Source organism: Phyllobates terribilis, unplaced genomic scaffold (genome assembly GCF_046119375.1).
Source record: "Phyllobates terribilis strain yellow unplaced genomic scaffold, ASM4611937v1 Scaffold_4__5_contigs__length_816908805, whole genome shotgun sequence".
Taxonomy (NCBI): Eukaryota; Metazoa; Chordata; class Amphibia; order Anura; family Dendrobatidae; genus Phyllobates; species Phyllobates terribilis.
Window position 1 is genome coordinate 127,544,406 of NW_027362764.1, and position 23,814 is coordinate 127,568,219.

The window sequence follows — 23,814 nt, forward strand, 5'->3', positions numbered from 1 at the left end:
ACAAGACGCTTTTAATGCCCCTCAGAAGAGACGTGGAGGTCCCAGTAGCTTAACAAGATGCTTTTAATGCCCCTCAGAAGAGACATAGAGGTCCCAGTAGCTTAACAAGACGCTTTTAATGCCCCTCGGAAAATTGGTGGAGGTCCCAGTAGCTTAACAAGACGCTTTTAATGCCCCTCAGAAGAGACATGGAGGTTCCTGTAGCTTAACAAGACGCTTTTAATGCCCCTCGGAAAAGTGGTGGAGGTCCCAGTAGCTTAATAAGACATTTTACTGCCCCTTAGAAGAGACGTGGAGGTCCCAGTAGCTTAACAAGATGCTTTTAATGCAACACAGTATAGACGTGGTGGTCCCAGTAGCTTAACAAAACGCTTTTAATGCCCCTCGGAAGAGTGGTGGAGGTCACGGTAGCTTAACAAGACGATTTTAATGCCCCTCAGAATAGACGTGGAGGTCCCAATAGCTTAACAAGACGCTATTAATGCCCCTCGTAAAAGTGGTGGAGGTCCCAATAGCTTAACAAGACCCTTTTAATGCCCCTCAGAACAGACGTGGAGGTCCCAGTAGCTTAACAAGACGCTTTTTTTGCGCCTCGGAAAAGTGGTGGTGGTCCCAGTAGCTTAACTAGACGCTTATAATGCCCCTCAGAAGAGACGTGGATGTCCCAGTAGCTTAACAAGATGCTTTTAATGCCCCTCAGAAGAGACATGGAGGTCCCAGTAGCTTAACAAGACGCTTTTATTGCCCCTCGGAAAAGTGGTGGAGGTCCTAGTAGCTTAACGAGATGCTTTTAATGACCCTCAGAAGAGACATGGAGGTCCCAGTAGCTTAACAAGACGCTTTTAATGCCCCTCGGAAAAGAGGTGGAGGTCCCAGTAGCTTAACAAGATGCTTTTAATGCCCCTCAGAAAAGACGTGGAGGTCCCAGTAGCTTTGCAAGACGCTTTTAATGCCCCTCAGAAGAGACGTGGAGGTCCCAGTAGCTTAACAAGACGCTTTTAATGCACCTCAGGATAGACGTGGTGGTCCCAGTAGCTTAACAAGACGCTTTTAATGCCCATCGCAAGAGTGGTGGAGGTCCCAGTAGCTTAACAAGACGCTATTAATGCCCCTCAGAAGAGACGTGGAGTTCCCAGTAGCTTAACAAGATGCTTTTAACGCCCCTCGGAAAAGTGGTGGAGGTCCCAGTAGCTTAAGAAGACGCTTTTAATGCCCCTCAGAAGAGACGTGGAGGTCCCAATAGCTTAACAAGACGCTTTTAATGCCCCTCGGAAAAGTGGTGGAGGTCCCAGTAGCTTAACAAGACGCTTTTAATGCCCCTCAGAAAAGCCATGGAGGTCCCAGTAGCTTTACAAGATGATTTAATGACCCTCAGAAGAGAGGTGGAGGTCCCAGTAGCTTAACAAGACGCTTTTAATGCCCCTCAGAAAAGTGGTGGAAGTCCCAGTAGCTAAACAAGACGCTTTTAATGCCCCTCAGAAGAGACGTGGAGGTCCCAGTAGCTTAACAAGACGCTTTTAATGCCCCTCAGAATAGAAGTTGAGGTCCCAGTAGCTTAACAAGACGCTTTAAATGCCCCTCAGAAAAGTGGTGGAGGTCTCAGTAGCTCAACAAGACGCTTTTAATGCCCCTCAGAATAGACGTGGATGTCCCAGTAGCTTAACAAGACGCTATTAATGCCCCTCGGAAAAGTGGTGGAGGTCCCAGTAGCTTAACAAGACTCTTTTAATGCCCCTCAGAAGAGACGTGGAGGTCCCAGTAGCTTAACAAGACGCTTTTCTTGCGCCTCGGAAAAGTGGTGAGGGTCCCAGTAGCTTGACAAGACGCTTATAATGCCCCTCAGAAGAGAAGTGTACTTCCCAGTAGCTTAACAAGCCGCTTTTAACGCCCCTCGGAAAAGTGGTGGAGGTCCCAATAGCTTAACAAGATGCTTTTAATGCCTCTCAGAAGAAACGTGGAGGTCCCAGTAGCTTAACAAAATGCTTTTAATGCCCCTCGGAAAAGTGGTGGAGGTTACAGTAGCTTAACAAGATGCTTTTAATGCCCCTCAGAAGAGACGTGGAAGTCCCAATAGCTTAACAAGACGCTTTTAATGCCCCTCGGAAAAGTTGTGGAGGTCCCAGTAGCTTCACAAGACGCTTTTAATGCCCCTCAGAAAAGACGTGGAGGTCCCAAAAGCTTAACAAGATGCTTTTAATGCCCCTCAGAAGAGACGTGGAGGTCCTAGTAGCTTAAAAAGACGCTTTCAATGCCCCTCAGAAGAGACGTGGAGGTCCCAGTTGCTTAAGATGCTTTTAATGCCCCTCAGAAGAGACGTGGAGGTCCCAGTAGCTTAACAAGACTCTTTAAATGCCCCTCGGAAAAGTGGTGGAGGTCCTAGTAGATTAACGAGATGCTTTTAATGCCCCTCAGATGAGACATGGAGGTCCCAGTAGCTTAACAAGACGCTTTTAATGCCACTCGGAAAAATGGTGGAGGTCCCAGTAGCTTAACAAGACGATTTTAATGCCCCTCAGAAAAGACGTGGAGGTCCCAGTAGCTTTGCAAGACGCTTTTAATGCCCCTCAGAAGAGACGTGGAGGTCCCAGTAGCTTAACAAGATGCTTTTAATGCACCTCAGGATAGACGTGGTGGTCCCTCTAGCTTAACAAGATGCTTTTAATGCCCCTCGGAAGAGTGGTGGAGGTCCCAGTAGCTTAACAAGACGCTTTTAATGCCCCTCAGAAGAGACGTGGAGGTCCCAGTAGCTTAACAAGACGCTTTTAACGCCCCTCGGAAAAGTGGTGGAGGTCCCAGTAGCTTAACAAGATGCTTTTAATGCCTCTCAGAAGAAACGTGGAGGTCCCAGTAGCTTAACAAGATGCTTTTAATGCCCGTCGGAAAAGTGGTGGAGGTTACAGTAGCTTAACAAGATGCTTTTAATGCCCTTCAGAAGAGACGTGGAAGTCCCAGTAGCTTAACAAGACGCTTTTAATGCACCTTGGGAAAGTGGTGGAGGTCCCTGTAGCTTAACAAGACGCTTTTAATGCCCCTCAGAAGAGACGTGGAGGTCTCAGTAGCTTAACCAGACGCTTTTAATGCTCCTCAGGATAGACGTGGTGGTCCCAGTAGCTGAACAAGACGCTTTTAATGCGCCTCGGAAAAGTGGTGGAGGTCCCACTAGCTTAACAAGACGCTTATAATGCCCCTCAGAAGAGAAGTGTACTTCCCAGTAGCTTAACAGGACGCTTTTATTGCCCCTCAGTAGAGACGTGGAGGTCCCAGAAGCTTAACAAGACGCTTTTAATGCCCCTCAGAAGAGACGTGGAGGTCCCAGTAGCTTAACAAGATGCTTTTAATGCCCCTCAGAAGAGACATAGAGGTCCCAGTAGCTTAACAAGACGCTTTTAATGCCCCTCGGAAAATTGGTGGAGGTCCCAGTAGCTTAACAAGACGCTTTTAATGCCCCTCAGAAGAGACATGGAGGTTCCTGTAGCTTAACAAGACGCTTTTAATGCCCCTCGGAAAAGTGGTGGAGGTCCCAGTAGCTTAATAAGACATTTTACTGCCCCTTAGAAGAGACGTGGAGGTCCCAGTAGCTTAACAAGATGCTTTTAATGCAACACAGTATAGACGTGGTGGTCCCAGTAGCTTAACAAAACGCTTTTAATGCCCCTCGGAAGAGTGGTGGAGGTCACGGTAGCTTAACAAGACGATTTTAATGCCCCTCAGAATAGACGTGGAGGTCCCAATAGCTTAACAAGACGCTATTAATGCCCCTCGTAAAAGTGGTGGAGGTCCCAATAGCTTAACAAGACCCTTTTAATGCCCCTCAGAACAGACGTGGAGGTCCCAGTAGCTTAACAAGACGCTTTTTTTGCGCCTCGGAAAAGTGGTGGTGGTCCCAGTAGCTTAACTAGACGCTTATAATGCCCCTCAGAAGAGACGTGGATGTCCCAGTAGCTTAACAAGATGCTTTTAATGCCCCTCAGAAGAGACATGGAGGTCCCAGTAGCTTAACAAGACGCTTTTATTGCCCCTCGGAAAAGTGGTGGAGGTCCTAGTAGCTTAACGAGATGCTTTTAATGACCCTCAGAAGAGACATGGAGGTCCCAGTAGCTTAACAAGACGCTTTTAATGCCCCTCGGAAAAGAGGTGGAGGTCCCAGTAGCTTAACAAGATGCTTTTAATGCCCCTCAGAAAAGACGTGGAGGTCCCAGTAGCTTTGCAAGACGCTTTTAATGCCCCTCAGAAGAGACGTGGAGGTCCCAGTAGCTTAACAAGACGCTTTTAATGCACCTCAGGATAGACGTGGTGGTCCCAGTAGCTTAACAAGACGCTTTTAATGCCCATCGCAAGAGAGGTGGAGGTCCCAGTAGCTTAACAAGACGCTATTAATGCCCCTCAGAAGAGACGTGGAGTTCCCAGTAGCTTAACAAGATGCTTTTAACGCCCCTCGGAAAAGTGGTGGAGGTCCCAGTAGCTTAAGAAGACGCTTTTAATGCCCCTCAGAAGAGACGTGGAGGTCCCAATAGCTTAACAAGACGCTTTTAATGCCCCTCGGAAAAGTGGTGGAGGTCCCAGTAGCTTAACAAGACGCTTTTAATGCCCCTCAGAAAAGCCATGGAGGTCCCAGTAGCTTTACAAGATGATTTAATGACCCTCAGAAGAGAGGTGGAGGTCCCAGTAGCTTAACAAGACGCTTTTAATGCCCCTCAGAAAAGTGGTGGAAGTCCCAGTAGCTAAACAAGACGCTTTTAATGCCCCTCAGAAGAGACGTGGAGGTCCCAGTAGCTTAACAAGACGCTTTTAATGCCCCTCAGAATAGAAGTTGAGGTCCCAGTAGCTTAACAAGACGCTTTAAATGCCCCTCAGAAAAGTGGTGGAGGTCTCAGTAGCTCAACAAGACGCTTTTAATGCCCCTCAGAATAGACGTGGATGTCCCAGTAGCTTAACAAGACGCTATTAATGCCCCTCGGAAAAGTGGTGGAGGTCCCAGTAGCTTAACAAGACTCTTTTAATGCCCCTCAGAAGAGACGTGGAGGTCCCAGTAGCTTAACAAGACGCTTTTCTTGCGCCTCGGAAAAGTGGTGAGGGTCCCAGTAGCTTGACAAGACGCTTATAATGCCCCTCAGAAGAGAAGTGTACTTCCCAGTAGCTTAACAAGCCGCTTTTAACGCCCCTCGGAAAAGTGGTGAAGGTCCCAATAGCTTAACAAGATGTTTTTAATGCCTCTCAGAAGAAACGTGGAGGTCCCAGTAGCTTAACAAAATGCTTTTAATGCCCCTCGGAAAAGTGGTGGAGGCTACATTAGCTTAACAAGATGCTTTTAATGCCCCTCAGAAGAGACGTGGAAGTCCCAATAGCTTAACAAGACGCTTTTAATGCCCCTCGGAAAAGTTGTGGAGGTCCCAGTAGCTTCACAAGACGCTTTTAATGCCCCTCAGAAAAGACGTGGAGGTCCCAAAAGCTTAACAAGATGCTTTTAATGCCCCTCAGAAGAGACGTGGAGGTCCTAGTAGCTTAAAAAGACGCTTTCAATGCCCCTCAGAAGAGACGTGGAGGTCCCAGTTGCTTAAGATGCTTTTAATGCCCCTCAGAAGAGACGTGGAGGTCCCAGTAGCTTAACAAGACTCTTTAAATGCCCCTCGGAAAAGTGGTGGAGGTCCCAGTAGCTTAACAAGACGCTTTTAATGCCCCTCAGAAGAGACGTGGAGGTCCCAATGGCTTAACAAGACGCTTTTAATGCCCCTCGGAAAAGTGGTGAAGGTCCCAGTAGCTTAACAAGACGCTTTATTGCCCCTCAGAAAAGACGTGGAGGTCCCAGTAGCTTAACAAGACGCTTTTAGTGCACCTCAGGATAGATGTGGTGGTCCCAGTAGCTTAAAAAGACGATTTTAATGCCCCTCGGAAAAGTAGTGAAGGTCCCAGTAGCTTAACAGGAAGCTTTTAATACCCCTAAGCAAAGACGTGGAGGTCCCAGTAGCTTAACAAGACTTTTTTAATGCCCCTCGGAAAAGTGGTGGAGGTCCTAGTAACTTAACGGTACGCTTTTCATGCCCCTCAGAAGAGACATGGAGGTACCAGTAGCTTAACAAGACGCTTTTAATGCCCGTCTGAAAAGTCGTGGAGGTCCCAGTAGCTTAACAAGACGCTTTTAATGCCCCTCAGAAAAGACGTGGAGGTCCCAGTAGCTTTTCAAAACACTTTTAATGCCCCTCAGAAGAGATGTGGAGGTCCCAGTAGCTTAACAAGACGCTTTTAATGCAAATCAGGATAGACGTGGTGGTCCCAGTAGCTTAACAAGACGCTTTTAATGCCCCTCGGAAGAGTGGTGGAGGTCCCAGTCGCTTAACAAGACGCTTTTAATGCCCCTCAGAAGAGACGTGGAAGTCCCAGTAGCTTCACAAGACGCTTTTAATGCCGCTCGGAAAAGTGGTGGAGGTCCCAGTAGCTTAACAAGACGCTTTTAATGCCTCTCAGAAAAAACGTTGAGGTCACAGTAGCTTAACAATGTGCTATTAATGCCCCTCGGAAAAGTGGTGGAGGTCCCAGTAGCTTAACAAGATGCTTTTAATGCCCCTCAGAAGAGACGTAGAGGTCCCAGTAGCTTAACAAGACGCTTTTAATGCCGCTCGGAAAAGTGGTGGAGGTCCCAGTAGCTTAACAGGACGCTATTAATGCCCCTCAGAAAAGTGGTGGAGGTCCCAGTAGCTTAACAAGACTCTTTTATTGCCCCTCAGAAGAGACGTGGAGGTCCCAATAGCTTAACAAGACGCTTTTAATGCCCCTCGGAAAAGTGGTGGAGGTCCCAGTAGCTTAACAAGACGCTTTTAATGCCCCTCAGAATAGACGTGGAGGTCCCAATAGCTTAACAAGACGCTATTAATGCCCATGGGAAAAGTGGTGGATTTCCCAGTAGCTTAACAAGACGCTTTTAATGCCCCTCAGAAGAGACGTGGAGGTCCCAGTAGCTTAACAAGACGCTTTTAACGCCCCTTGGAAAAGTGGTGGAGGTCCCAGTAGCTTAACAAGACGCTTTTAATGCCTCTCAGAAGAAACGTGGAGGTCACAGTAGCTTAACAAGATGCTTTCAATGCCCCTCGGAAAAGTGGTGGAGGTCCCAGTAGCTTAACAAGACGCTTTTAATGCCCCTCAGAAGAGACGTGGAGGTCCCAATAGCTTAACAAGACGCTTTTAATGCCCCTCGCAAAAGTGGTGGAGGTCCCAGTAGCTTAACAAGACGCTATTAATGCCCCTCAGAAAAGACGTGGAGGTCCCAGTAGCTTAACAAGACTCTTTTATTGCCCCTCAGAAGAGACGTGGAGGTCCCAATAGCTTAACAAGACGCTTTTAATGCCCCTCGGAAAAGTGGTGGGGGTCCCAGTAGCTTAACAAGACGCTTTTAATGCCCCTCAGAATAGACGTGGAGGTCCCAATAGCTTAACAAGACGCTATTAATGCCCATGGGAAAAGTGGTGGAGGTCCCAGTAGCTTAACAAGACGCTTTTAATGCCCCTCAGAAGAGACGTGGAGGTCCCAGTAGCTTAACAAGACGCTTTTAACGCCCCTCGGAAAAGTGGTGGAGGTCCCAGTAGCTTAACAAGACGCTTTTAATGCCTCTCAGAAGAAACGTGGAGGTCACAGTAGCTTAACAAGATGCTTTCAATGCCCCTCGGAAAAGTGGTGGAGGTCCCAGTAGCTTAACAAGACGCTTTTAATGCCCCTCAGAAGAGACGTGGAGGTCCCAATAGCTTAACAAGACGCTTTTAATGCCCCTCGGAAAAGTGGTGGAGGCCCCATTAGCTTAACAAGACGCTATTAATGCCCCTCAGAAAAGATGTGGAGGTCCCAGTAGCTTAACAAGATGCTTTTAATGCCCCTCAGAAGAGACGTGGAGGTCCCAGTAGCTTAACAAGACGCTTTTAATGCCCATTGTAAAAGTGGTGGAGGTCCCAGTAGCTTAACAAGACACTTTTAATGAGCCTCGGAAAAATGGTGGAGGTCCCAGTAAGCTTAACAAGACGCTTTTAATGCCCCTCAGAAGAGATGTGGAGGTCCCAGTAGCTTAACAAGACGATTTCAATGCCCCTCAGAAGATACGTGGAGGCCCCAGTGGCTTAGCATGACGCTTTTAATGCCCCTCAGAAGAGAGGAGGAGGTCCCAGTAGCTTAGCAAGACGCTTTTAATGCCCCTCAGAAGAGACGTGAAGGTCCCAGTAGCTTAACAAGACGCTTTTAGTGCCCCTTGGAAAAATGGTGGAGGTCCCAGTAAGCTTAACAAGACGCTTTTAATGCCCCTCAGAAGAGATGTGGAGGTCCCAGTAGCTTAACAAGACGCTTTAAATGCCCCTCGGAAAAGAGGTGGAGGTCCCAGTAGTTTAACAAGACGCTTTTATTGCCCCTCAGAAAAGACGTGGAGGTCCCAGTAGCTTAACAAGACGCTTTTAATGCCCCTCGGAAAAGAGGTGGAGGTCCCAGTAGCTTAACAAGACGCTTTTAATGCCCCTCAGAAGAGACGTGGAGTTCCCAGTAGCTTAACAAGACGCTTTTAATGCCCCTCGGAAATGTGGTGGCGGTCCCAGTAGCTTATCAAGACGCTTTTAATGCCCCTCAGAAAAGACATGGAGGTCCCAGTAGCTTAAGAAAACGCTTTTAATGCCCCTCGGAAAAGTGGTGGAGGTCCCAGTAGCTTAACAAGACGCTTTTCATGCCCCTCAGAAAAGTGGTGGAGGTCCCAGTAGCTTAGCAACACGCTTTTAATGCCCCTCAGAAGAGACGTGGAGGTCCCAGTAGCTTAACAAGATGCTTTTAATGCCCCTCGGAAAAGAGGTGGAGGTCCCACTAGCTTAACAAGACGCTTATAATGCCCCTCAGAAGAGAAGTGCACTTCCCAGAAGCTTATCAAGACGCTTTTAATGCCCCTCAGAAGAGACGTGGAGGTCCCAGTAGCTTAACAAGACGCTTTTAATGCCCCTCAGAAGAGACGTGGAGGTCCCAGTAGCTTAACAAGATGCTTTTAATGCCCCTCAGAAGAGACGTAGAGGTCCCAGTAGCTTAACAAGACGCTTTTAATGCCCCTCGGAAAAGTGGTGGAGGTCCTAGTAGCTTAACGAGACGCTTTTAATGCCACTCAGAAGAGGCATGGAGGTCCCAGTAGCTTAACAAGACGCTTTTAATGCCCCTCGGAAAAGTGGTGAAGGTCCCAGTAGCTTAAGAAGACGCTTTATTGCCCCTCAGAAAAGACGTGGAGGTCCCAGTAGCTTAACAAGACGCTTTTAGTGCACCTCAGGATAGATGTGGTGGTCCCAGTAGCTTAAAAAGACGATTTTAATGCCCCTCGGAAAAGTAGTGAAGGTCCCAGTAGCTTAACAGGAAGCTTTTAATACCCCTAAGAAAAGACGTGGAGGTCCCAGTAGCTTAACAAGACTTTTTTAATGCCCCTCGGAAAAGTGGTGGAGGTCCTAGTAACTTAACGGTACGCTTTTCATGCCCCTCAGAAGAGACATGGAGGTACCAGTAGCTTAACAAGACGCTTTTAATGCCCGTCTGAAAAGTCGTGGAGGTCCCAGTAGCTTAACAAGACGCTTTTAATGCCCCTCAGAAAAGACGTGGAGGTCCCAGTAGCTTTTCAAGACGCTTTTAATGCCCCTCAGAAGAGATGTGGAGGTCCCAGTAGCTTAACAAGACGCTTTTAATGCAAATCAGGATAGACGTGGTGGTCCCAGTAGCTTAACAAGACGCTTTTAATGCCCCTCGGAAGAGTGGTGGAGGTCCCAGTCGCTTAACAAGACGCTTTTAATGCCCCTCAGAAGAGACGTGGAAGTCCCAGTAGCTTCACAAGACGCTTTTAACGCCGCTCGGAAAAGTGGTGGAGGTCCCAGTAGCTTAACAAGACGCTTTTAATGCCTCTCAGAAAAAACGTTGAGGTCACAGTAGCTTAACAATGTGCTATTAATGCCCCTCGGAAAAGTGGTGGAGGTCCCAGTAGCTTAACAAGATGCTTTTAATGCCCCTCAGAAGAGACGTAGAGGTCCCAGTAGCTTAACAAGACGCTTTTAATGCCGCTCGGAAAAGTGGTGGAGGTCCCAGTAGCTTAACAAGACGCTATTAATGCCCCTCAGAAAAGTGGTGGAGGTCCCAGTAGCTTAACAAGACTCTTTTATTGCCCCTCAGAAGAGACGTGGAGGTCCCAATAGCTTAACAAGACGCTTTTAATGCCCCTCGGAAAAGTGGTGGAGGTCCCAGTAGCTTAACAAGACGCTTTTAATGCCCCTCAGAATAGACGTGGAGGTCCCAATAGCTTAACAAGACGCTATTAATGCCCATGGGAAAAGTGGTGGATTTCCCAGTAGCTTAACAAGACGCTTTTAATGCCCCTCAGAAGAGACGTGGAGGTCCCAGTAGCTTAACAAGACGCTTTTAACGCCCCTCAGAAAAGTGGTGGAGGTCCCAGTAGCTTAACAAGACGCTTTTAATGCCTCTCAGAAGAAACGTGGAAGTCACAGTAGCTTAACAAGATGCTTTCAATGCCCCTCGGAAAAGTGGTGGAGGTCCCAGTAGCTTAACAAGACGCTTTTAATGCCCCTCAGAAGAGACGTGGAGGTCCCAATGGCTTAACAAGACGCTTTTAATGCCCCTCGGAAAAGTGGTGAAGGTCCCAGTAGCTTAACAAGACGCTTTATTGCCCCTCAGAAAAGACGTGGAGGTCCCAGTAGCTTAACAAGACGCTTTTAGTGCACCTCAGGATAGATGTGGTGGTCCCAGTAGCTTAAAAAGACGATTTTAATGCCCCTCGGAAAAGTAGTGAAGGTCCCAGTAGCTTAACAGGAAGCTTTTAATACCCCTAAGCAAAGACGTGGAGGTCCCAGTAGCTTAACAAGACTTTTTTAATGCCCCTCGGAAAAGTGGTGGAGGTCCTAGTAACTTAACGGTACGCTTTTCATGCCCCTCAGAAGAGACATGGAGGTACCAGTAGCTTAACAAGACGCTTTTAATGCCCGTCTGAAAAGTCGTGGAGGTCCCAGTAGCTTAACAAGACGCTTTTAATGCCCCTCAGAAAAGACGTGGAGGTCCCAGTAGCTTTTCAAAACGCTTTTAATGCCCCTCAGAAGAGATGTGGAGGTCCCAGTAGCTTAACAAGACGCTTTTAATGCAAATCAGGATAGACGTGGTGGTCCCAGTAGCTTAACAAGACGCTTTTAATGCCCCTCGGAAGAGTGGTGGAGGTCCCAGTCGCTTAACAAGACGCTTTTAATGCCCCTCAGAAGAGACGTGGAAGTCCCAGTAGCTTCACAAGACGCTTTTAATGCCGCTCGGAAAAGTGGTGGAGGTCCCAGTAGCTTAACAAGACGCTTTTAATGCCTCTCAGAAAAAACGTTGAGGTCACAGTAGCTTAACAATGTGCTATTAATGCCCCTCGGAAAAGTGGTGGAGGTCCCAGTAGCTTAACAAGATGCTTTTAATGCCCCTCAGAAGAGACGTAGAGGTCCCAGTAGCTTAACAAGACGCTTTTAATGCCGCTCGGAAAAGTGGTGGAGGTCCCAGTAGCTTAACAGGACGCTATTAATGCCCCTCAGAAAAGTGGTGGAGGTCCCAGTAGCTTAACAAGACTCTTTTATTGCCCCTCAGAAGAGACGTGGAGGTCCCAATAGCTTAACAAGACGCTTTTAATGCCCCTCGGAAAAGTGGTGGAGGTCCCAGTAGCTTAACAAGACGCTTTTAATGCCCCTCAGAATAGACGTGGAGGTCCCAATAGCTTAACAAGACGCTATTAATGCCCATGGGAAAAGTGGTGGATTTCCCAGTAGCTTAACAAGACGCTTTTAATGCCCCTCAGAAGAGACGTGGAGGTCCCAGTAGCTTAACAAGACGCTTTTAACGCCCCTTGGAAAAGTGGTGGAGGTCCCAGTAGCTTAACAAGACGCTTTTAATGCCTCTCAGAAGAAACGTGGAGGTCACAGTAGCTTAACAAGATGCTTTCAATGCCCCTCGGAAAAGTGGTGGAGGTCCCAGTAGCTTAACAAGACGCTTTTAATGCCCCTCAGAAGAGACGTGGAGGTCCCAATAGCTTAACAAGACGCTTTTAATGCCCCTCGCAAAAGTGGTGGAGGTCCCAGTAGCTTAACAAGACGCTATTAATGCCCCTCAGAAAAGACGTGGAGGTCCCAGTAGCTTAACAAGACTCTTTTATTGCCCCTCAGAAGAGACGTGGAGGTCCCAATAGCTTAACAAGACGCTTTTAATGCCCCTCGGAAAAGTGGTGGGGGTCCCAGTAGCTTAACAAGACGCTTTTAATGCCCCTCAGAATAGACGTGGAGGTCCCAATAGCTTAACAAGACGCTATTAATGCCCATGGGAAAAGTGGTGGAGGTCCCAGTAGCTTAACAAGACGCTTTTAATGCCCCTCAGAAGAGACGTGGAGGTCCCAGTAGCTTAACAAGACGCTTTTAACGCCCCTCGGAAAAGTGGTGGAGGTCCCAGTAGCTTAACAAGACGCTTTTAATGCCTCTCAGAAGAAACGTGGAGGTCACAGTAGCTTAACAAGATGCTTTCAATGCCCCTCGGAAAAGTGGTGGAGGTCCCAGTAGCTTAACAAGACGCTTTTAATGCCCCTCAGAAGAGACGTGGAGGTCCCAATAGCTTAACAAGACGCTTTTAATGCCCCTCGGAAAAGTGGTGGAGGCCCCATTAGCTTAACAAGACGCTATTAATGCCCCTCAAAAAAGATGTGGAGGTCCCAGTAGCTTAACAAGATGCTTTTAATGCCCCTCAGAAGAGACGTGGAGGTCCCAGTAGCTTAACAAGACGCTTTTAATGCCCATTGTAAAAGTGGTGGAGGTCCCAGTAGCTTAACAAGACACTTTTAATGCCCCTCGGAAAAATGGTGGAGGTCCCAGTAAGCTTAACAAGACGCTTTTAATGCCCCTCAGAAGAGATGTGGAGGTCCCAGTAGCTTAACAAGACGATTTCAATGCCCCTCAGAAGATACGTGGAGGCCCCAGTGGCTTAGCATGACGCTTTTAATGCCCCTCAGAAGAGAGGAGGAGGTCCCAGTAGCTTAGCAAGACGCTTTTAATGCCCCTCAGAAGAGACGTGAAGGTCCCAGTAGCTTAACAAGACGCTTTTAGTGCCCCTTGGAAAAATGGTGGAGGTCCCAGTAAGCTTAACAAGACGCTTTTAATGCCCCTCAGAAGAGATGTGGAGGTCCCAGTAGCTTAACAAGACGCTTTAAATGCCCCTCGGAAAAGAGGTGGAGGTCCCAGTAGTTTAACAAGACGCTTTTATTGCCCCTCATAAAAGACGTGGAGGTCCCAGTAGCTTAACAAGACGCTTTTAATGCCCCTCGGAAAAGAGGTGGAGGTCCCAGTAGCTTAACAAGACGCTTTTAATGCCCCTCAGAAGAGACGTGGAGTTCCCAGTAGCTTAACAAGACGCTTTTAATGCCCCTCGGAAATGTGGTGGCGGTCCCAGTAGCTTATCAAGACGCTTTTAATGCCCCTCAGAAAAGACATGGAGGTCCCAGTAGCTTAAGAAAACGCTTTTAATGCCCCTCGGAAAAGTGGTGGAGGTCCCAGTAGCTTAACAAGACGCTTTTCATGCCCCTCAGAAAAGTGGTGGAGGTCCCAGTAGCTTAGCAACACGCTTTTAATGCCCCTCAGAAGAGACGTGGAGGTCCCAGTAGCTTAACAAGATGCTTTTAATGCCCCTCGGAAAAGAGGTGGAGGTCCCACTAGCTTAACAAGACGCTTATAATGCCCCTCAGAAGAGAAGTGCACTTCCCAGAAGCTTATCAAGACGCTTTTAATGCCCCTCAGAAGAGACGTGGAGGTCCCAGTAGCTTAACAAGACGCTTTTAATGCCCCTCAGAAGAGACGTGGACGTCCCAGTAGCTTAACAAGATGCTTTTAATGCCCCTCAGAAGAGACGTAGAGGTCCCAGTAGCTTAACAAGACGCTTTTAATGCCCCTCGGAAAAGTGGTGGAGGTCCTAGTAGCTTAACGAGACGCTTTTAATGCCACTCAGAAGAGGCATGGAGGTCCCAGTAGCTTAACAAGACGCTTTTAATGCCCCTCGGAAAAGTGGTGAAGGTCCCAGTAGCTTAAGAAGACGCTTTATTGCCCCTCAGAAAAGACGTGGAGGTCCCAGTAGCTTAACAAGACGCTTTTAGTGCACCTCAGGATAGATGTGGTGGTCCCAGTAGCTTAAAAAGACGATTTTAATGCCCCTCGGAAAAGTAGTGAAGGTCCCAGTAGCTTAACAGGAAGCTTTTAATACCCCTAAGAAAAGACGTGGAGGTCCCAGTAGCTTAACAAGACTTTTTTAATGCCCCTCGGAAAAGTGGTGGAGGTCCTAGTAACTTAACGGTACGCTTTTCATGCCCCTCAGAAGAGACATGGAGGTACCAGTAGCTTAACAAGACGCTTTTAATGCCCGTCTGAAAAGTCGTGGAGGTCCCAGTAGCTTAACAAGACGCTTTTAATGCCCCTCAGAAAAGACGTGGAGGTCCCAGTAGCTTTTCAAGACGCTTTTAATGCCCCTCAGAAGAGATGTGGAGGTCCCAGTAGCTTAACAAGACGCTTTTAATGCAAATCAGGATAGACGTGGTGGTCCCAGTAGCTTAACAAGACGCTTTTAATGCCCCTCGGAAGAGTGGTGGAGGTCCCAGTCGCTTAACAAGACGCTTTTAATGCCCCTCAGAAGAGACGTGGAAGTCCCAGTAGCTTCACAAGACGCTTTTAACGCCGCTCGGAAAAGTGGTGGAGGTCCCAGTAGCTTAACAAGACGCTTTTAATGCCTCTCAGAAAAAACGTTGAGGTCACAGTAGCTTAACAATGTGCTATTAATGCCCCTCGGAAAAGTGGTGGAGGTCCCAGTAGCTTAACAAGATGCTTTTAATGCCCCTCAGAAGAGACGTAGAGGTCCCAGTAGCTTAACAAGACGCTTTTAATGCCGCTCGGAAAAGTGGTGGAGGTCCCAGTAGCTTAACAAGACGCTATTAATGCCCCTCAGAAAAGTGGTGGAGGTCCCAGTAGCTTAACAAGACTCTTTTATTGCCCCTCAGAAGAGACGTGGAGGTCCCAATAGCTTAACAAGACGCTTTTAATGCCCCTCGGAAAAGTGGTGGAGGTCCCAGTAGCTTAACAAGACGCTTTTAATGCCCCTCAGAATAGACGTGGAGGTCCCAATAGCTTAACAAGACGCTATTAATGCCCATGGGAAAAGTGGTGGATTTCCCAGTAGCTTAACAAGACGCTTTTAATGCCCCTCAGAAGAGACGTGGAGGTCCCAGTAGCTTAACAAGACGCTTTTAACGCCCCTCAGAAAAGTGGTGGAGGTCCCAGTAGCTTAACAAGACGCTTTTAATGCCTCTCAGAAGAAACGTGGAAGTCACAGTAGCTTAACAAGATGCTTTCAATGCCCCTCGGAAAAGTGGTGGAGGTCCCAGTAGCTTAACAAGACGCTTTTAATGCCCCTCAGAAGAGACGTGGAGGTCCCAATGGCTTAACAAGACGCTTTTAATGCCCCTCGGAAAAGTGGTGAAGGTCCCAGTAGCTTAACAAGACGCTTTATTGCCCCTCAGAAAAGACGTGGAGGTCCCAGTAGCTTAACAAGACGCTTTTAGTGCACCTCAGGATAGATGTGGTGGTCCCAGTAGCTTAAAAAGACGATTTTAATGCCCCTCGGAAAAGTAGTGAAGGTCCCAGTAGCTTAACAGGAAGCTTTTAATACCCCTAAGCAAAGACGTGGAGGTCCCAGTAGCTTAACAAGACTTTTTTAATGCCCCTCGGAAAAGTGGTGGAGGTCCTAGTAACTTAACGGTACGCTTTTCATGCCCCTCAGAAGAGACATGGAGGTACCAGTAGCTTAACAAGACGCTTTTAATGCCCGTCTGAAAAGTCGTGGAGGTCCCAGTAGCTTAACAAGACGCTTTAATGCCCCTCAGAAAAGACGTGGAGGTCCCAGTAGCTTTTCAAAACGCTTTTAATGCCCCTCAGAAGAGATGTGGAGGTCCCAGTAGCTTAACAAGACGCTTTTAATGCAAATCAGGATAGACGTGGTGGTCCCAGTAGCTTAACAAGACGCTTTTAATGCCCCTCGGAAGAGTGGTGGAGGTCCCAGTCGCTTAACAAGACGCTTTTAATGCCCCTCAGAAGAGACGTGGAAGTCCCAGTAGCTTCACAAGACGCTTTTAATGCCGCTCGGAAAAGTGGTGGAGGTCCCAGTAGCTTAACAAGACGCTTTTAATGCCTCTCAGAAAAAACGTTGAGGTCACAGTAGCTTAACAATGTGCTATTAATGCCCCTCGGAAAAGTGGTGGAGGTCCCAGTAGCTTAACAAGATGCTTTTAATGCCCCTCAGAAGAGACGTAGAGGTCCCAGTAGCTTAACAAGACGCTTTTAATGCCGCTCGGAAAAGTGGTGGAGGTCCCAGTAGCTTAACAGGACGCTATTAATGCCCCTCAGAAAAGTGGTGGAGGTCCCAGTAGCTTAACAAGACTCTTTTATTGCCCCTCAGAAGAGACGTGGAGGTCCCAATAGCTTAACAAGACGCTTTTAATGCCCCTCGTTAAAGTGGTGGAGGTCCCAGTAGCTTAACAAGACGCTTTTAATGCCCCTCAGAATAGACGTGGAGGTCCCAATAGCTTAACAAGACGCTATTAATGCCCATGGGAAAAGTGGTGGATTTCCCAGTAGCTTAACAAGACGCTTTTAATGCCCCTCAGAAGAGACGTGGAGGTCCCAGTAGCTTAACAAGACGCTTTTAACGCCCCTTGGAAAAGTGGTGGAGGTCCCAGTAGCTTAACAAGACGCTTTTAATGCCTCTCAGAAGAAACGTGGAGGTCACAGTAGCTTAACAAGATGCTTTCAATGCCCCTCGGAAAAGTGGTGGAGGTCCCAGTAGCTTAACAAGACGCTTTTAATGCCCCTCAGAAGAGACGTGGAGGTCCCAATACCTTAACAAGACGCTTTTAATGCCCCTCGCAAAAGTGGTGGAGGTCCCAGTAGCTTAACAAGACGCTATTAATGCCCCTCAGAAAAGACGTGGAGGTCCCAGTAGCTTAACAAGACTCTTTTATTGCCCCTCAGAAGAGACGTGGAGGTCCCAATAGCTTAACAAGACGCTTTTAATGCCCCTCGGAAAAGTGGTGGGGGTCCCAGTAGCTTAACAAGACGCTTTTAATGCCCCTCAGAATAGACGTGGAGGTCCCAATAGCTTAACAAGACGCTATTAATGCCCATGGGAAAAGTGGTGGAGGTCCCAGTAGCTTAACAAGACGCTTTTAATGCCCCTCAGAAGAGACGTGGAGGTCCCAGTAGCTTAACAAGACGCTTTTAACGCCCCTCGGAAAAGTGGTGGAGGTCCCAGTAGCTTAACAAGACGCTTTTAATGCCTCTCAGAAGAAACGTGGAGGTCACAGTAGCTTAACAAGATGCTTTCAATGCCCCTCGGAAAAGTGGTGGAGGTCCCAGTAGCTTAACAAGACGCTTTTAATGCCCCTCAGAAGAGACGTGGAGGTCCCAATAGCTTAACAAGACGCTTTTAATGCCCCTCGGAAAAGTGGTGGAGGCCCCATTAGCTTAACAAGACGCTATTAATGCCCCTCAGAAAAGATGTGGAGGTCCCAGTAGCTTAACAAGATGCTTTTAATGCCCCTCAGAAGAGACGTGGAGGTCCCAGTAGCTTAACAAGACGCTTTTAATGCCCATTGTAAAAGTGGTGGAGGTCCCAGTAGCTTAACAAGACACTTTTAATGCCCCTCGGAAAAATGGTGGAGGTCCCAGTAAGCTTAACAAGACGCTTTTAAAGCCCCTCAGAAGAGATGTGGAGGTCCCAGTAGCTTAACAAGACGCTTTCAATGCCCCTCAGAAGATACGTGGAGGCCCCAGTGGCTTAGCATGACGCTTTTAATGCCCCTCAGAAGAGAGGAGGAGGTCCCAGTAGCTTAGCAAGACGCTTTTAATGCCCCTCAGAAGAGACGTGAAGGTCCCAGTAGCTTAACAAGACGCTTTTAGTGCCCCTTGGAAAAATGGTGGAGGTCCCAGTAAGCTTAACAAGACGCTTTTAATGCCCCTCAGAAGAGATGTGGAGGTCCCAGTAGCTTAACAAGACGCTTTAAATGCCCCTCGGAAAAGAGGTGGAGGTCCCAGTAGTTTAACAAGACGCTTTTATTGCCCCTCAGAAAAGACGTGGAGGTCCCAGTAGCTTAACAAGACGCTTTTAATGCCCCTCGGAAAAGAGGTGGAGGTCCCAGTAGCTTAACAAGACGCTTTTAATGCCCCTCAGAAGAGACGTGGAGTTCCCAGTAGCTTAACAAGACGCTTTTAATGCCCCTCGGAAATGTGGTGGCGGTCCCAGTAGCTTATCAAGACGCTTTTAATGCCCCTCAGAAAAGACATGGAGGTCCCAGTAGCTTAAGAAAACGCTTTTAATGCCCCTCGGAAAAGTGGTGGAGGTCCCAGTAGCTTAACAAGACGCTTTTCATGCCCCTCAGAAAAGTGGTGGAGGTCCCAGTAGCTTAGCAACACGCTTTTAATGCCCCTCAGAAGAGACGTGGAGGTCCCAGTAGCTTAACAAGATGCTTTTAATGCCCCTCGGAAAAGTGGTGGAGGTCCCAGTAGCTTAACAAGACGCTTTTAATGCCTCTCAGAAGAGACGTGGAGGTCCCAGTAGCTTAGCAAGACGCTTTTAACGCCCCTTGGAAAAATGGTGGAGGTCCCAGTAAGCTTAACAAGACGCTTTTAATGCCCCTCAGAAGAGATGTGGAGGTCCCAGTAGCTTAACAAGACGCTTTAAATGCCCCTCGGAAAAGAGGTGGAGGTCCCAGTAGCTTAACAAGACGCTTTTATTGCCCCTCAGAAAAGACGTGGAGGTCCCAGTAGCTTAACAAGACGCTTTTAATGCCCCTCGGAAAAGAGGTGGAGGTCCCAGTAGCTTAACAAGATGATTTTAATACCCCTCAGAAGAGACGTGGAGGTCCCAGTAGCTTAACAAGACGCTTTTAATGCCCCTCGGAAAAGTGGTGGCGGTCCCAGTAGCTTATCAAGACGCTTTTAATGCCCCTCAGAAGAGACGTGGAGGTCCCAGTAGCTTAAGAAGACGCTTTTAATGCCCCTCGGAAAAGTGGTGGAGGTCCCAGTAGCTTAACAAGACGCTTTTAATGCCCCTCAGAAGAGACGTGGAGGTCTCAATAGCTTAACAAGATGCTTTTATTGCCTCTCGGAAAAGTTGTGGAGGTCCCAATCGCTTAGCAAGACACTTTTAATGCTCCTCAGAAGAGACGTGGAGGTCCCAGTAGCTTAACAAGATGCTTTTAATGCCCCTCGGAAAAGTGGTGGAGGTCCCAGTAGCTTAACAAGACGCTTTTAATGCCCCTCTGAAGAGACGTGGAGGTCCCAGTAGCTTAGCAAGACGCTTTTAATGCCCCTCAGAAGAGACGTGGAGGTCCCAGTAGCTTAACAAGATGCTTTTAATGCCCCTCGGAAAAGTGGTGGAGGTCCCAGTAGCTTAACAAGACGCTTTTAATGCCCCTCAGAAGAGACGTGGAGGTCCCAGTAGCTTAACAAGACGCTTTTAATGCCCCTCGGAAAAGTGGTGGAGGTCCCAGTAGCTTAACAAGACGCTTTTAATGCACCTTGGGAAAGTGGTGGAGGTCCCTGTAGCTTAACAAGACGCTTTTAATGCCCCTCAGAAGAGACGTGGAGGTCTCAGTAGCTTAACAAGACGCTTTTAATGCTCCTCAGGATAGACGTGGTGGTCCCAGTAGCTGAACAAGACGCTTTTAATGCGCCTCGGAAAAGTGGTGGAGGTCCCACTAGCTTAACAAGACGCTTATAATGCCCCTCAGAAGAGAAGTGTACTTCCCAGTAGCTTAACAGGACGCTTTTATTGCCCCTCAGTAGAGACGTGGAGGTCCCAGAAGCTTAACAAGACGCTTTTAATGCCCCTCAGAAGAGACGTGGAGGTCCCAGTAGCTTAACAAGATGCTTTTAATGCCCCTCAGAAGAGACATAGAGGTCCCAGTAGCTTAACAAGACGCTTTTAATGCCCCTCGGAAAATTGGTGGAGGTCCCAGTAGCTTAACAAGACGCTTTTAATGCCCCTCAGAAGAGACATGGAGGTTCCTGTAGCTTAACAAGACGCTTTTAATGCCCCTCGGAAAAGTGGTGGAGGTCCCAGTAGCTTAATAAGACATTTTACTGCCCCTTAGAAGAGACGTGGAGGTCCCAGTAGCTTAACAAGATGCTTTTAATGCAACACAGTATAGACGTGGTGGTCCCAGTAGCTTAACAAAACGCTTTTAATGCCCCTCGGAAGAGTGGTGGAGGTCACGGTAGCTTAACAAGACGATTTTAATGCCCCTCAGAATAGACGTGGAGGTCCCAATAGCTTAACAAGACGCTATTAATGCCCCTCGTAAAAGTGGTGGAGGTCCCAATAGCTTAACAAGACCCTTTTAATGCCCCTCAGAACAGACATGGAGGTCCCAGTAGCTTAACAAGACGCTTTTTTTGCGCCTCGGAAAAGTGGTGGTGGTCCCAGTAGCTTAACTAGACGCTTATAATGCCCCTCAGAAGAGACGTGGATGTCCCAGTAGCTTAACAAGATGCTTTTAATGCCCCTCAGAAGAGACATGGAGGTCCCAGTAGCTTAACAAGACGCTTTTATTGCCCCTCGGAAAAGTGGTGAGGTTACAGTAGCTTAACAAGATGCTTTTAATGCCCCTCAGAAGAGACGTGGAAGTCCCAATAGCTTAACAAGACGCTTTTAATGCCCCTCGGAAAAGTGGTGGAGGTCCCAGTAGCTTCACAAGACGCTTTTAATGCCCCTCAGAAAAGACGTGGAGGTCCCAATAGCTTAACAAGATGCTTTTAATGCCCCTCAGAAGAGACGTGGAGGTCCCAGTAGCTTAACAAGACGCTTTAAATGCCCCTCAGAAAAGTGGTGGAGGTCTCAGTAGCTCAACAAGACGCTTTTAATGCCCCTCAGAATAGACGTGGATGTCCCAGTAGCTTAACAAGACGCTATTAATGCCCCTCGGAAAAGTGGTGGAGGTCCCAGTAGCTTAACAAGACTCTTTTAATGCCCCTCAGAAGAGACGTGGAGGTCCCAGTAGCTTAACAAGACGCTTTTAATGCCCCTCGGAAAAGTGGTGGAGGTCCCAGTAGCTTAACAAGACGCTTTTAATGCACCTTGGGAAAGTGGTGGAGGTCCCTGTAGCTTAACAAGACGCTTTTAATGCCCCTCAGAAGAGACGTGGAGGTCTCAGTAGCTTAACAAGACGCTTTTAATGCTCCTCAGGATAGACGTGGTGGTCCCAGTAGCTGAACAAGACGCTTTTAATGCGCCTCGGAAAAGTGGTGGAGGTCCCACTAGCTTAACAAGACGCTTATAATGCCCCTCAGAAGAGAAGTGTACTTCCCAGTAGCTTAACAGGACGCTTTTATTGCCCCTCAGTAGAGACGTGGAGGTCCCAGAAGCTTAACAAGACGCTTTTAATGCCCCTCAGAAGAGACGTGGAGGTCCCAGTAGCTTAACAAGATGCTTTTAATGCCCCTCAGAAGAGACATAGAGGTCCCAGTAGCTTAACAAGACGCTTTTAATGCCCCTCGGAAAATTGGTGGAGGTCCCAGTAGCTTAACAAGACGCTTTTAATGCCCCTCAGAAGAGACATGGAGGTTCCTGTAGCTTAACAAGACGCTTTTAATGCCCCTCGGAAAAGTGGTGGAGGTCCCAGTAGCTTAATAAGACATTTTACTGCCCCTTAGAAGAGACGTGGAGGTCCCAGTAGCTTAACAAGATGCTTTTAATGCAACACAGTATAGACGTGGTGGTCCCAGTAGCTTAACAAAACGCTTTTAATGCCCCTCGGAAGAGTGGTGGAGGTCACGGTAGCTTAACAAGACGATTTTAATGCCCCTCAGAATAGACGTGGAGGTCCCAATAGCTTAACAAGACGCTATTAATGCCCCTCGTAAAAGTGGTGGAGGTCCCAATAGCTTAACAAGACCCTTTTAATGCCCCTCAGAACAGACGTGGAGGTCCCAGTAGCTTAACAAGACGCTTTTTTTGCGCCTCGGAAAAGTGGTGGTGGTCCCAGTAGCTTAACTAGACGCTTATAATGCCCCTCAGAAGAGACGTGGATGTCCCAGTAGCTTAACAAGATGCTTTTAATGCCCCTCAGAAGAGACATGGAGGTCCCAGTAGCTTAACAAGACGCTTTTATTGCCCCTCGGAAAAGTGGTGGAGGTCCTAGTAGCTTAACGAGATGCTTTTAATGACCCTCAGAAGAGACATGGAGGTCCCAGTAGCTTAACAAGACGCTTTTAATGCCCCTCGGAAAAGAGGTGGAGGTCCCAGTAGCTTAACAAGATGCTTTTAATGCCCCTCAGAAAAGACGTGGAGGTCCCAGTAGCTTTGCAAGACGCTTTTAATGCCCCTCAGAAGAGACGTGGAGGTCCCAGTAGCTTAACAAGACGCTTTTAATGCACCTCAGGATAGACGTGGTGGTCCCAGTAGCTTAACAAGACGCTTTTAATGCCCATCGCAAGAGTGGTGGAGGTCCCAGTAGCTTAACAAGACGCTATTAATGCCCCTCAGAAGAGACGTGGAGTTCCCAGTAGCTTAACAAGATGCTTTTAACGCCCCTCGGAAAAGTGGTGGAGGTCCCAGTAGCTTAAGAAGACGCTTTTAATGCCCCTCAGAAGAGACGTGGAGGTCCCAATAGCTTAACAAGACGCTTTTAATGCCCCTCGGAAAAGTGGTGGAGGTCCCAGTAGCTTAACAAGACGCTTTTAATGCCCCTCAGAAAAGCCATGGAGGTCCCAGTAGCTTTACAAGATGATTTAATGACCCTCAGAAGAGAGGTGGAGGTCCCAGTAGCTTAACAAGACGCTTTTAATGCCCCTCAGAAAAGTGGTGGAAGTCCCAGTAGCTAAACAAGACGCTTTTAATGCCCCTCAGAAGAGACGTGGAGGTCCCAGTAGCTTAACAAGACGCTTTTAATGCCCCTCAGAATAGAAGTTGAGGTCCCAGTAGCTTAACAAGACGCTTTAAATGCCCCTCAGAAAAGTGGTGGAGGTCTCAGTAGCTCAACAAGACGCTTTTAATGCCCCTCAGAATAGACGTGGATGTCCCAGTAGCTTAACAAGACGCTATTAATGCCCCTCGGAAAAGTGGTGGAGGTCCCAGTAGCTTAACAAGACTCTTTTAATGCCCCTCAGAAGAGACGTGGAGGTCCCAGTAGCTTAACAAGACGCTTTTCTTGCGCCTCGGAAAAGTGGTGAGGGTCCCAGTAGCTTGACAAGACGCTTATAATGCCCCTCAGAAGAGAAGTGTACTTCCCAGTAGCTTAACAAGCCGCTTTTAATGCCCCTCGGAAAAGTGGTGAAGGTCCCAATAGCTTAACAAGATGCTTTTAATGCCTCTCAGAAGAAACGTGGAGGTCCCAGTAGCTTAACAAAATGCTTTTAATGCCCCTCGGAAAAGTGGTGGAGGCTACAGTAGCTTAACAAGATGCTTTTAATGCCCCTCAGAAGAGACGTGGAAGTCCCAATAGCTTAACAAGACGCTTTTAATGCCCCTCGGAAAAGTTGTGGAGGTCCCAGTAGCTTCACAAGACGCTTTTAATGCCCCTCAGAAAAGACGTGGAGGTCCCAAAAGCTTAACAAGATGCTTTTAATGCCCCTCAGAAGAGACGTGGAGGTCCTAGTAGCTTAAAAAGACGCTTTCAATGCCCCTCAGAAGAGACGTGGAGGTCCCCGTTGCTTAAGATGCTTTTAATGCCCCTCAGAAGAGACGTGGAGGTCCCAGTAGCTTAACAAGACTCTTTAA